Here is a 10481-nt window from a genome sequence, read left to right as displayed (position 1 = left end):
GCTGATCAAATATCGAACGTGGATGAAACCGCATTATGCACAGTTCACAAACGGTCTAAATTAATTGCCCAAAACGGTAAACACCAAGTGGGCGCAAACACAAGCGGGGAAAGGGTCTTACAACAACATGTGCATGTGCAATGAAAATGCAGTAGGAGAATTCATACCTCCGATGTTAATGTTTAAGCGCAGCAGAAATATCTTAAAAAGGGGAGCTACACCAAACACAGCATTTGCATGCTCGACAAATGGATGGACATAAGAACTGTTTATCGAATGGCTAGAACATTTCATGAAATGTACAAAAGGAAAAAAGGGACCAGAAACAAATTTTTCTTTTACTGGGTGGAGATAGCACTACGCCTAAAATTTAAAGGCAATTCAGCTGGCTCGTGATTACGGTACAATTATGCTATCATTTTCTGCTCACGCGACTAATCGTCCACAGCCATTGGACAGATAGTTCTTTAAAACAGTAAAAAACAGCTACAATGAGGCGGCATTTTCGTGGTTACGTTCAGATCTTGGCAGTGTCACAAAGCAAGCTAACATTGTAGAAATCCTGGGTAACGCTAACCGCAGATCTGTTTGCATGGACATAGCACTAAACAGTGTTAAGCTAACAGGCTTGTGGTATTGTGATGGAAATGTTATGAAAGAAGAGGACTTTGTAGGTACTACTGTGCATATTGTTGATCAATTAGACCAAGATTCGGTTGATGAAACTGAAGCAATGTCTTAAGAATGTGGACTCGAAAACAATACTGGAACAGCTGTCGAAATTAAATCAATAAATAAAGTCTTACTTGAACACTTTATCTAGAAACCCCTGTATAACAACAGTTATCAAGAGAAATACGAAAAGACCTAAACCAACAACGGAGTTAACACCAAGTCCTTACATAAAGGAAAATCAGCAGAAATGAAAAAGCAAATAAAAAAAGAATCCTGTGCACAAACCTATAGAAACGAGGCAGACAGATGAAAACTTTCACAAGAATAAAAAAAATAAAGGACAGAGAGAATTGGTTATGTCAACTGTGTAAAGAAGTTCGGGAAGGAGGCACGATTTGGTGTATGAAATGTAAAGGTTGGATGCATGACACATGCGTGGAAAGTAAAATTAAGAAATATTTCTGTGATACGTGTGTTCAAAGCAACCAATTTTCGATAAGCCATTTCAAGCAATTTAATTTGTCGAGAATTTATATTTGTTTCCTACGAGTAATTTCATTATGTATAACTATGAAAGTAATGTCACGTTTACAGCCTGTACTTTATTGTGACTTTTTATTATATTATTCCACGGATTTATTATGTCGTCGCTGACTTCGTATCGTAAGTACGACTTCGTAATAAGGGGTACGGATTAGGAAACCAGGCGCCTTAATCGTACAGAAGTGGCCCGCCGGAGTGGTCGTGCGGTTCTAGGAGCTACAGTCTGGAGCCGAGCGACCGCTACGGTCGCAGGTTCGAATCCTGCCTCGGGCATGGATGTGTGTTATGTCCTTAGGTTAGTTAGGTTTAATTAGTTCTAAGTTCTAGGCGACTGATGACCTCAGAAGTTATGTCGCATAGTGCTCAGAGCCATTTGAACCATTTTTCGTACAGAAGTCACAGATTTGAAAAAGGTTGAAAACCCATTATGAGAAAAAATATTTGTATTTGTGTGGAAGCTGGCTGACAGCTTAAAAAAATGAAGATTCAATGTATGCAAAGCAAATTGCGTTACTTAAATTACCCTACCAAATACAGTAATTCTCCCTTCAGCGGTACGACTTGAGTAACTTTACCCTACATTTTTTCTGTGCCACAGGAAATCGAGAAAGAAAATAGAAAAATTTTCAATCACGTAAACCGTCAGTTGCAGTATTACTAAGTTACATGTACATCATTCATCTGTCCAATTCGTAAACACGTGCATCACTAGGAATCGATAGTTCCAAACTTCTTCGATTGATAGCGGAGAAACTGCAGTGGAATGAGGTTTCTCGGTTAGCAGCTTCCTGATGTGAAAGCCAGTTGCATGATGTCACACCTGGACACGTCTAAGTGTCGCAGGCCAACATAGGACACGCATAGCCCAGAAAGAGAGCACGCGCTCGCGTTTTCCTATTCTGACGCACGCTGTGCAGCCGTCCTGCATCGATTATCCTGCGCTAGAACGCTGCAGTGTAAGCGGGAGTTGAGCAGGCATTGATACAAGCTCATCAAACAGCTACATCTATGCACAAATGATAACGGAGTATAAGGAAATATGCTCAAGAAGCCGATGAGTACTGCCTAACTGGTCAGAAATATCCAGACACCTACTTCAAATGGTTCAAATGGCTCTGACCACTACGGGACTTAACACCTGAGGCCATCAGTCCCTAGAACTTAGAACTACTTAAACCTAACTAACCTAAGGACATCACACACATCCATGTCCGAGGCAGGATTCGAACCTGCGACCGTAGCGGTCGCGCGGTTCCAGACTGTAGCGCCTACAACCGCTCGGTCACCAAGGCTGGCCCGGAACCACAAAAAGTAGTCACGTTGGAGCGAAGTCGACGTTCTAACTCCTCCTAAAAGAAATCCATTGGGTTCAGGTCAGGACTCCAAGCAGAACAGTCCATTTGAAGAACGTTACTGTCGTTAGACCACTGCCTTAAAGATGCTGCCTTGTGGCAGGGAGCATTGTCATGCCGATACAATCGTCGACTCTGAACTCTTCCTCCAATGTACGCAGCGCACAATGCTGTAAAATACATTCATACCTTTCCGTACCTCCCGTTTTCTTAAGCACGATAAGAGGACCACACTCTAACCACGTGAAACCGCAACATCACCTCCTCCGTACTTCACCACTGGCACGACAAATGATGGCAGTAACGTTCTCGAGGAATTTGCCAAACCTAAGCTCTTCCACTGGATTGCCACGATTCATCGCTCCCAATCACTCGTTTCCAGTCATCCACTGTCGAATGTTGTCGCTCCTTACACTACCTCAAACGTTGCTACAGAAACGTGTGGCGTACGAGAAGCTGCTCGCCAATTGTACTCCATTCTTTTTAAGTTCCTAAGCACAGTCACTGTGCTAGGTGGAACACGCGAGTGGTTCTTCAGTTGATTTCGTGCGATTTTTTTTTTGCAATGGTCGACGGTGCCTGTCCGCTACTACATTAGGTCTGCCTGGTCTCAGTTTAGCTACGGTTCAGCCTTCGCGTTTCCACTTTACAATCACATAATCAACACTCGATTTGGACACCTTTAGAAGGTCTGAAATGTTCCTATGGATGTTACTAGTCCGATCGACCCAGTCTACTCTTACTGCTTCTCTACTGACAACACAGTACTCCCCTCATCCTTTTATGTTGGCGGGTCAGCCTCGTGTGACATCTAGTGGTCAAGTCCGCATTACATAGGGGTGTTCGGATATTTTTTTCCACATAATATATATATACGAGCAAACCCCATTGGATTCCCCAGAGATTAAGCCTGGGAATGTGTGTGTGTTTTGTGGGAGGTTTCTTTGTTTTTGTCGTGTATGGTACAGGCCTTCGCTGATTGTTTGGAGTCATGAACCCTGTCCCTTAACACAGGAGTGAAACTGCTGTTCATTTTTGGAACACAACCTACGATCAGCTTAGAGACAGAAGTGATGACACTTTCTGCAGGAACTGACCATCATTTTGCAGGACAATGGTCAAGCACGTACAGTGCAAGCTGTTAGTGATTTGTTTGACTGATGGGGCCGCTAAGTGCTATACCACCTACTGCACTCCCCTGACTTAAGCCCTCGATTTCTAAACTGAAGGAAACACTTCGCGACATTAGCTTCAGAACTGCTACAAATTCGTCGGGCAATAGACCGCGCCGCTCGAACTGTCAACACAGCTGGCACTGCTAAGAGTGTCCGCCCCGCTAACTGAGTGGTCGCCGGAACGGTAGGTCAGCGTGTTCGGTCAGATGCTTAGCTACCCTCTGCAGTAAAAAACTGAGTGAACGGATCAACGAACAACCTGAACTGGTGTCATGAGACGTCTACCCCCAACATATACAACGAACAAAATGAGATCAACAAAGAATAAAAAAAATAAATTAATTAAAAAGCAAGTGGTCAGCGTGATGGATTGCCGTCCAACGGGTCAGGGTTCGATTCCCGGCTGGGTCGAGGATTTTCTCCGCTCAGGGACCGTGTGTTGTATTGTCTTCATCATCGTTTCATCCCCATCCGGCGCGCAAGTCGCCCAATGTGACGTCGAATGTAATAACTAATAAGACTGTGCACCAAGGCGGCAGGACCTTCCCCGTAAGGGGCCTCCAGGCCAATGACGCCAAAGGCTCATTTCCACTGCTAAGACTATCCTACGACATCCACATCGCAGGCAACGGGTTATACACAATGCTGGAGACTACTTCGAATGTCAGTAAAACGTTGAAACACATATCTATTTTGTACGAGCTGTAAATAAATAGTTGTCACTATTAAAGTTCCAACCCTCGTATAATAAAAGCCAGAAACATCAATTTAATATTTATAGAAAATCTGTCACCGCAGATGCCAGCATTTTTAACTCTCTACGTCATCCTAAACAACACAAAATTGCATATTTGAGTTATGCTATACCGCAAAAAAAAAAAAAAAAAAAAAGGAATCCTATGGATCCTACAGAGCCACAAAATGAAAACAATGTAATCTAAACAGCTACCTACAATACTGTATCTCTTTCCTGTACTCAAACCGATTTATTGTACTATATGCACCAGTATCTGTAAAGCGTTGTTAGCAATACCATTGAAATAGAGCATTTCCTTTTACACAGTCTCTTCACACAGATTTTATTCTACTTTGTTTTATATAGCATTTTAGCAACGAAGGTTTTAATCTGAATTATCCCTTTAATTTAATTCAACAGTGATATAAGCTGCCTCTCCTTGACACGCTGTATCTACGTGTCACATCAACGTATTCAGCATTCTATACTCCCATATACATTTGAACTACTTTGTTTTAATTGATAATTAATTGGAACCTCCAGCTGCCGACAGGTGTTGTTTACATACCTTGATGGGGAAATCTGAAAATGCGTGCCCCGACCGGGACTCGAACCCGGGATGTCCTGCTTACATGGCAGACGCTCTATCCATCTGAGCCATCGAGGACACAGATGAATAGCGCGACTGCAGGGACTTACCCATAGCACGCTTCCCGTGAGACCCACATTCCCAACTGTCCGCAATCTACATACGTAATGTTCCTAATAGATACTTTGCCCATCCACTCGTTACTCGCGCCCACTTAAGTTGACGATTCCCTTAAGAGTTCGGGCAACCTGTGCGCACTCGCACAAACGTAGGTAAATGGCCGGCCAGCCTTCTGACTATATATGAAGATAGTAGCTCTCTTCATCTGTGTTGTCGGTGGCTCAGATGGATAGAGCGTCTGCCATGTAAGCAGGAGATCCTGGATTCGAGTCCCGGTCGAGGCATGCATTTTCAGCTGTCCCCAGCAAGGTATGTCAACAACACCTGGCGGCAGCTGAGGGTTTCAATTAATTATCATTTATTCTACAGAAGCTGCACGGTCATCAATGATATCTTTTCTTTAGAGAAGAGTTGCTATCTTCATATACTTTGTTTTAGTTTCAATTAAATACGGGCGGGTGCGCTTCAGTAATTAGTGTTTTGATAAATTACGTGGTTAATGATGAGACAGATTGTGTACGACTGTGTAAGCATAAAGAACAACGAGGGCCCAAGTGTTGCCACGCTTGTTTCGGATACGATGCAGAAGTTTCGCTGGCAGGCCCTTACACATTTTTCATACAGTCCCAATCTGCCCCCATATGGTTTCCATTTTTTTGGAGCCCCGAAGAAAACATTCGTGGCCGTCGATTTGATTCGGACGAAGAGGTACATTCCTGGGTACAATCACGGTTCCGTATGCAACCACAAACATTTTTCCACTTAGGCACTGATCGTCTGGTCTCACAGTGGGATAAATGTATTGACAGTTACGGCAATTACTTTTGAAATAATATTTAATTACTTTTTGCATCCGTCTCGTTTTCATTCGACTGCTCCTTATCTATAGTGATAATAAATATCCAACACCGTCGTGTCTTACTATTAGGATATACGTCAGCATTTGACATTATAAAACTAGCCTCCGTAGACGAAAAATGATAGTTAAAGTATACGAATGTACTGCGAATGAACACTAGAAAAAAGCCAACACCGCCTGAAAATTGCCTAAGATTACTATTTCCAGAAGGCCTTGACCCGACGGAAGGGAGATGAGTGTTTAACGTCCCGTCAACGACTCAATGACACGACGAGGTAATAAGACAGAAATGACAAACTCAGATGGAGCGACAACGTGGAAGTGGCCTTTTCACAGAAACTAAGCCAGCATTCGCATGAGGTCATTCAGCGAAAGCACGCCCAACTAAAATGTGGATGCCGGCCGGGGTGGCCGAGCGGTTCTAGGCGCTACAGTCTGGAACCGCGCGACCGCTACGGTCGCAGGTTCGAATCCTGCCTCGGGCACGGTTGTGTGTGATGTCCTTAGTTAGTTAGGTTTAAGTAGTTCTAAGTTCTAGGGGACTGATGACCTCAGATGTTGAGTCCCATAGTGCTCAGAGCCATCTGAACCATCTGTAGCTAGGAGAGAAGGCAGGAAAATACTTTCACAGGTTGCGCATCAGATCCTCTGTCGAGGGTCCTCAGTAATTCACCAGTTCTGCATTCGGTTATTTCCTACTTTGGATCGTGACATATAACTGGAAATGGTAGTAACGGAAATTTATTGCGATCTTCATCGGTGAAGCTATTTTGGGAGAGCGACTTCAGTGTTTCCCTAGCTATTTTATCCTCTTCCATTCCGACGTCATCTCGATCACCTAAAATCTGGATAGATGATGATACAGTGACTGTGATCAAAGGATTCGATGGACCTAAAATTTTCAGGTATTTTTGACAACTGCTGGTAAAGTCTTCCTTTCGCTTTCATTGAAAGCTTATCGCATACCTGTCCCTTCGCTTGTTTTTACTTTTTTCTTCACAAAGGTTCATCTTCACTTAGCTACAGTGGACAAGACAGCGGTATCCCCGTAAAAGTCGGTCAATAGCAGTGTGCAGTACTGGCTGTGCATTCCGATAAACGGCTAGACGGGAAGCATTCAGACACGACAAGTACGAGATATTATTGCACATCTCAGGGCTGTCTCTGCGCCATTACAACTGTGATAAGTGTGACGCAAAAAGCATCTCGCCTTATTCCCAAAGCGGAAAGGAGTCGACCTCACACGGGCTTTTTACTTTGATAGCTGCACTTTCTAAAGGCGGCGCTTTTGTAAGATCTTGCCGCACAGCGACGTCGTCATTTGTGGTCAGAGGACATTAATCGTTCGCAAATACACTGACGAAAAACAAATCGCAACACCAAGGAGGAGTTGTGCGACATAAACGGAAGTGGGTAGGCGCGTTTCTGCAACTGAAAGATGATTTCTCTTCTAATTTCGTCCCTGTCACGTCAGTGTGGAGCTAATAGCGCCACTATGACAACGAAAATCAGGTTTGCTTTAAATACACGCTGTAACGGTCGTGAGCGTTAGTTACCTTTAAGATTGAACGAGGTGAGTTAATGTTAGTCAAGAATGCGCTTTAAGATGACACCATTATCAACACCTCACTGAGTTTGAACGAGGTCGTGTAAGAATGCTGAAAAAAGCTGAATTTTCCTTCTGCGACACTGCAGAAAGACGTGGCAGAAATGTAGCCACTGTACATGATTGCTGGCAGCAGTGGTCACGAGAATGTACGGTGGCGAGAAGACCGCGCTTCGGACGCCCACGTGACACTACAGACAGAGAAGAGCATCGTGTTTGGCGTATGGCTCTGGCGAATCCTATTTAGCAGCATTTGGCACCACAGTGACACAGCCAACTGTTAGAAATTGGTTACTTGACGGACAGCTCCGAGCCAGACTTCCTGAAGCATTCTACTGACCCCAAACCACCGCCATGTGCGACTTCACTGGTTTCAAGCGAGAGCTCAATGCATGTGATGATGATGGTGTATGGTTTGTGGGGCGCTCAACTGCGCGGTTATAAGCGCCCCCCAAATTCCCAACCTTTGCTCAGCCCAATCTCGCCACTTTCATGAATGATGAAAACAACACAAACACCCAGTCATCTCGAGGCAGGTGAAAATCCCTGACCCCGCCGAGAATCTAACCCGGGACCCGGTGCTCGGCAAGCGAGAACGCGACCGCGAGACCACGAGCTACGGACAGCTCATTAGAGGGCAGGTTGGAGATCTGTTGCGTTTACTGCTGAATGCTGGTTTTACCTCGGTGCAGGGGTGGCCGGTGTTGGTTAGGAGGTCAGTTCAGGGCCTACAAACAGCCCTCCTATGTTTCCAGAATGAGATTTTCACTCTGCAGCGGAGTGTGCGCTGAAGGTAGGAGACGAGGTACTGGTGGAAGTAAAGCTGTGAGAACGGGGCGTGAGTCGCGCTTGGGTAGTTTAGTTGGTAGAGCACTTGCCCGCGCAAGGCAAAGGTCCCGAGTTCGAGTCTCGGTCCGGCACACAGTTTTAATCTGCCAGGAAGTTTCAGCCCTCCTATGTGCTAGACACGCTGGACCTACACCTGGAATTATGGTATGGGTGCAATTTCGTAATACAGCTCGTGGTTATCCCACGCACCCTGCCTGCAAATTTGTTCGGCAATCTGGTGATTCGACCTGTTGTGCTGTCATTCATTAACAGCATCCCAAGGCGGTTTTACAACAGGATTGCGCCCGCCCACATACTGCTGTTGTAGTCCAACACGCTCTACAGAGTGTCGACGTGTTGCCTTGGCCTGCTCAATCACAGTATCCGTCTCCAATCGAGCACATATGGGACGTAATCGGACGACAACTCCAGCGTAATCCACAAACAGCATTAACCGACCCCGTATTGACCGATCAAGTACAACAGGCATGGAACTCCATCCCACAAACTGATATCCCCACCTGTACAACACAGTGCACCTACATTTGCATGCCTGCATTCAGCACTCTGGCGATTACATCGGGTATTGATATACCATGATTTCACATTTGCAATGGCTTATCTCGCGCCTACATTCACCTGTGATCTTGCAATGTTAATCAGTTTAATGTTACCTACACGAATGTATTTCCGCAATTTCACTGCTCTGCATTAATTATTTTTTGGTGTAGCACTCGAGACATGTCGATATCGACATATTTCACAGCAGTCGTGAAACAGTATACACAGCTGAAAATCTCGGGAATACTGAGTTAGAGAGCAAGATATTAAATAAATTGTGTTCACTGGAGACACTGGGTTCGTCGATAGCCCGCCAGGCTAGATTGATTGGTGGCCTGTTTTCTGACTTCGATTACAGGACATTACTGTATGTTTAGAGTCAAGATACTGTGAAGAGTTCAAAAATGGTTCAAATGCCTCTGAGCACTATGGGACTTAACATCTGAGGTCATCAGTCCCCTAGAACTTAGAACTACTTAAACCTAACTAACCTAAGGACATCACACACATCCATGCACGAGGCAGGATTCGAACCTGCGACCGTAGCGGTCGCGCGGTTCCAGACTGAAGCGCCTAGAACCGCTCGGCCACACTGGCCGGCGTGAAAACAGCACGTTGCAAGGCATCCCAGATATGCTGGTGAGTGTGGTGGCCAGCGGAAGTATTTAAACTCAGAAAAGTGTTCCTGGAGCCACTCTGCAACAATTCTGGCGAGTGGGGTGTCGCATTGTCCTGCTAGAAGTATCCAAGTCTGTCGGAATGCGCAACTGACATGAATGGATGTAGGTGATCAGACAGAATGCTTCCGTACGTGTCACCTGTCAGAGGCGTATCTTGACGTATTGGAGGGGTCCCATATCACTCCAACTGCACGCGCCCAACACCATTACAGAGCCTTCACCAGCTTGAACAGTCCCTGCTGACATGCAGGATCCATGAATTCATGAGGTTGTCTCCATACACGTCCATCCGCTCGAAACAATTTGAAACGATACTCGTCCGACCAGGCAACATGTTTCCAGTTATCAACAGTCCAATGTCGGTGTTGACGGGCCCAGGCGAGGCGTAAAGCTTTGTGTCGTGCAGTAATCAAGTGAACACGATTGGGCCTTCCGCTCCGAAAGACCATATCGAAGATGTTTCGTTGAATGGTTCGCACGCTGATACTTGTTGATGACCCAGCACTAAAATCTGCAACGTCCGCAGCTCGTCGTCGTGCGGTAGCGTTCTCACTTCCCGCGCCCGGGTTCGATTACCGGCGGGGTCAGGGATTTTCTCTGCCTCGTGATGACTGGGTGTGTGTGATGTCCTTAGGTTAGTTAGGTTTAAGTAGTTCTAAGTTCTAGGGGACTGATGACCATAGATGTTAAGTCCCATAGTGCTCAGAGCCATTTGAAATCTGCAACGATTTGCGGAAGGGTTGCACTCCTGTCACGT

General features: G+C 45.3%; 1 non-coding gene across 1 annotated transcript; it reads right to left on the bottom strand.

Annotated features, from left to right (window-relative positions):
- Nucleotides 1-5074: 5074 nt before the first annotated feature.
- Trnat-ugu (transfer RNA threonine (anticodon UGU)) lies at nt 5075-5148 on the bottom strand. Its single transcript has one exon. It is a non-coding gene; the product is annotated as a tRNA-Thr (tRNA).
- Between the last annotated feature and the right edge of the window lie 5333 nt (nt 5149-10481).

The sequence above is a fragment of the Schistocerca cancellata genome, chromosome 4 (assembly GCF_023864275.1).
Source record: "Schistocerca cancellata isolate TAMUIC-IGC-003103 chromosome 4, iqSchCanc2.1, whole genome shotgun sequence".
NCBI classification, from domain to species: Eukaryota; Metazoa; Arthropoda; class Insecta; order Orthoptera; family Acrididae; genus Schistocerca; species Schistocerca cancellata.
Note: the sequence above shows the minus strand (reverse complement) of the source record. Positions and strands in the feature narration are given on the sequence as shown.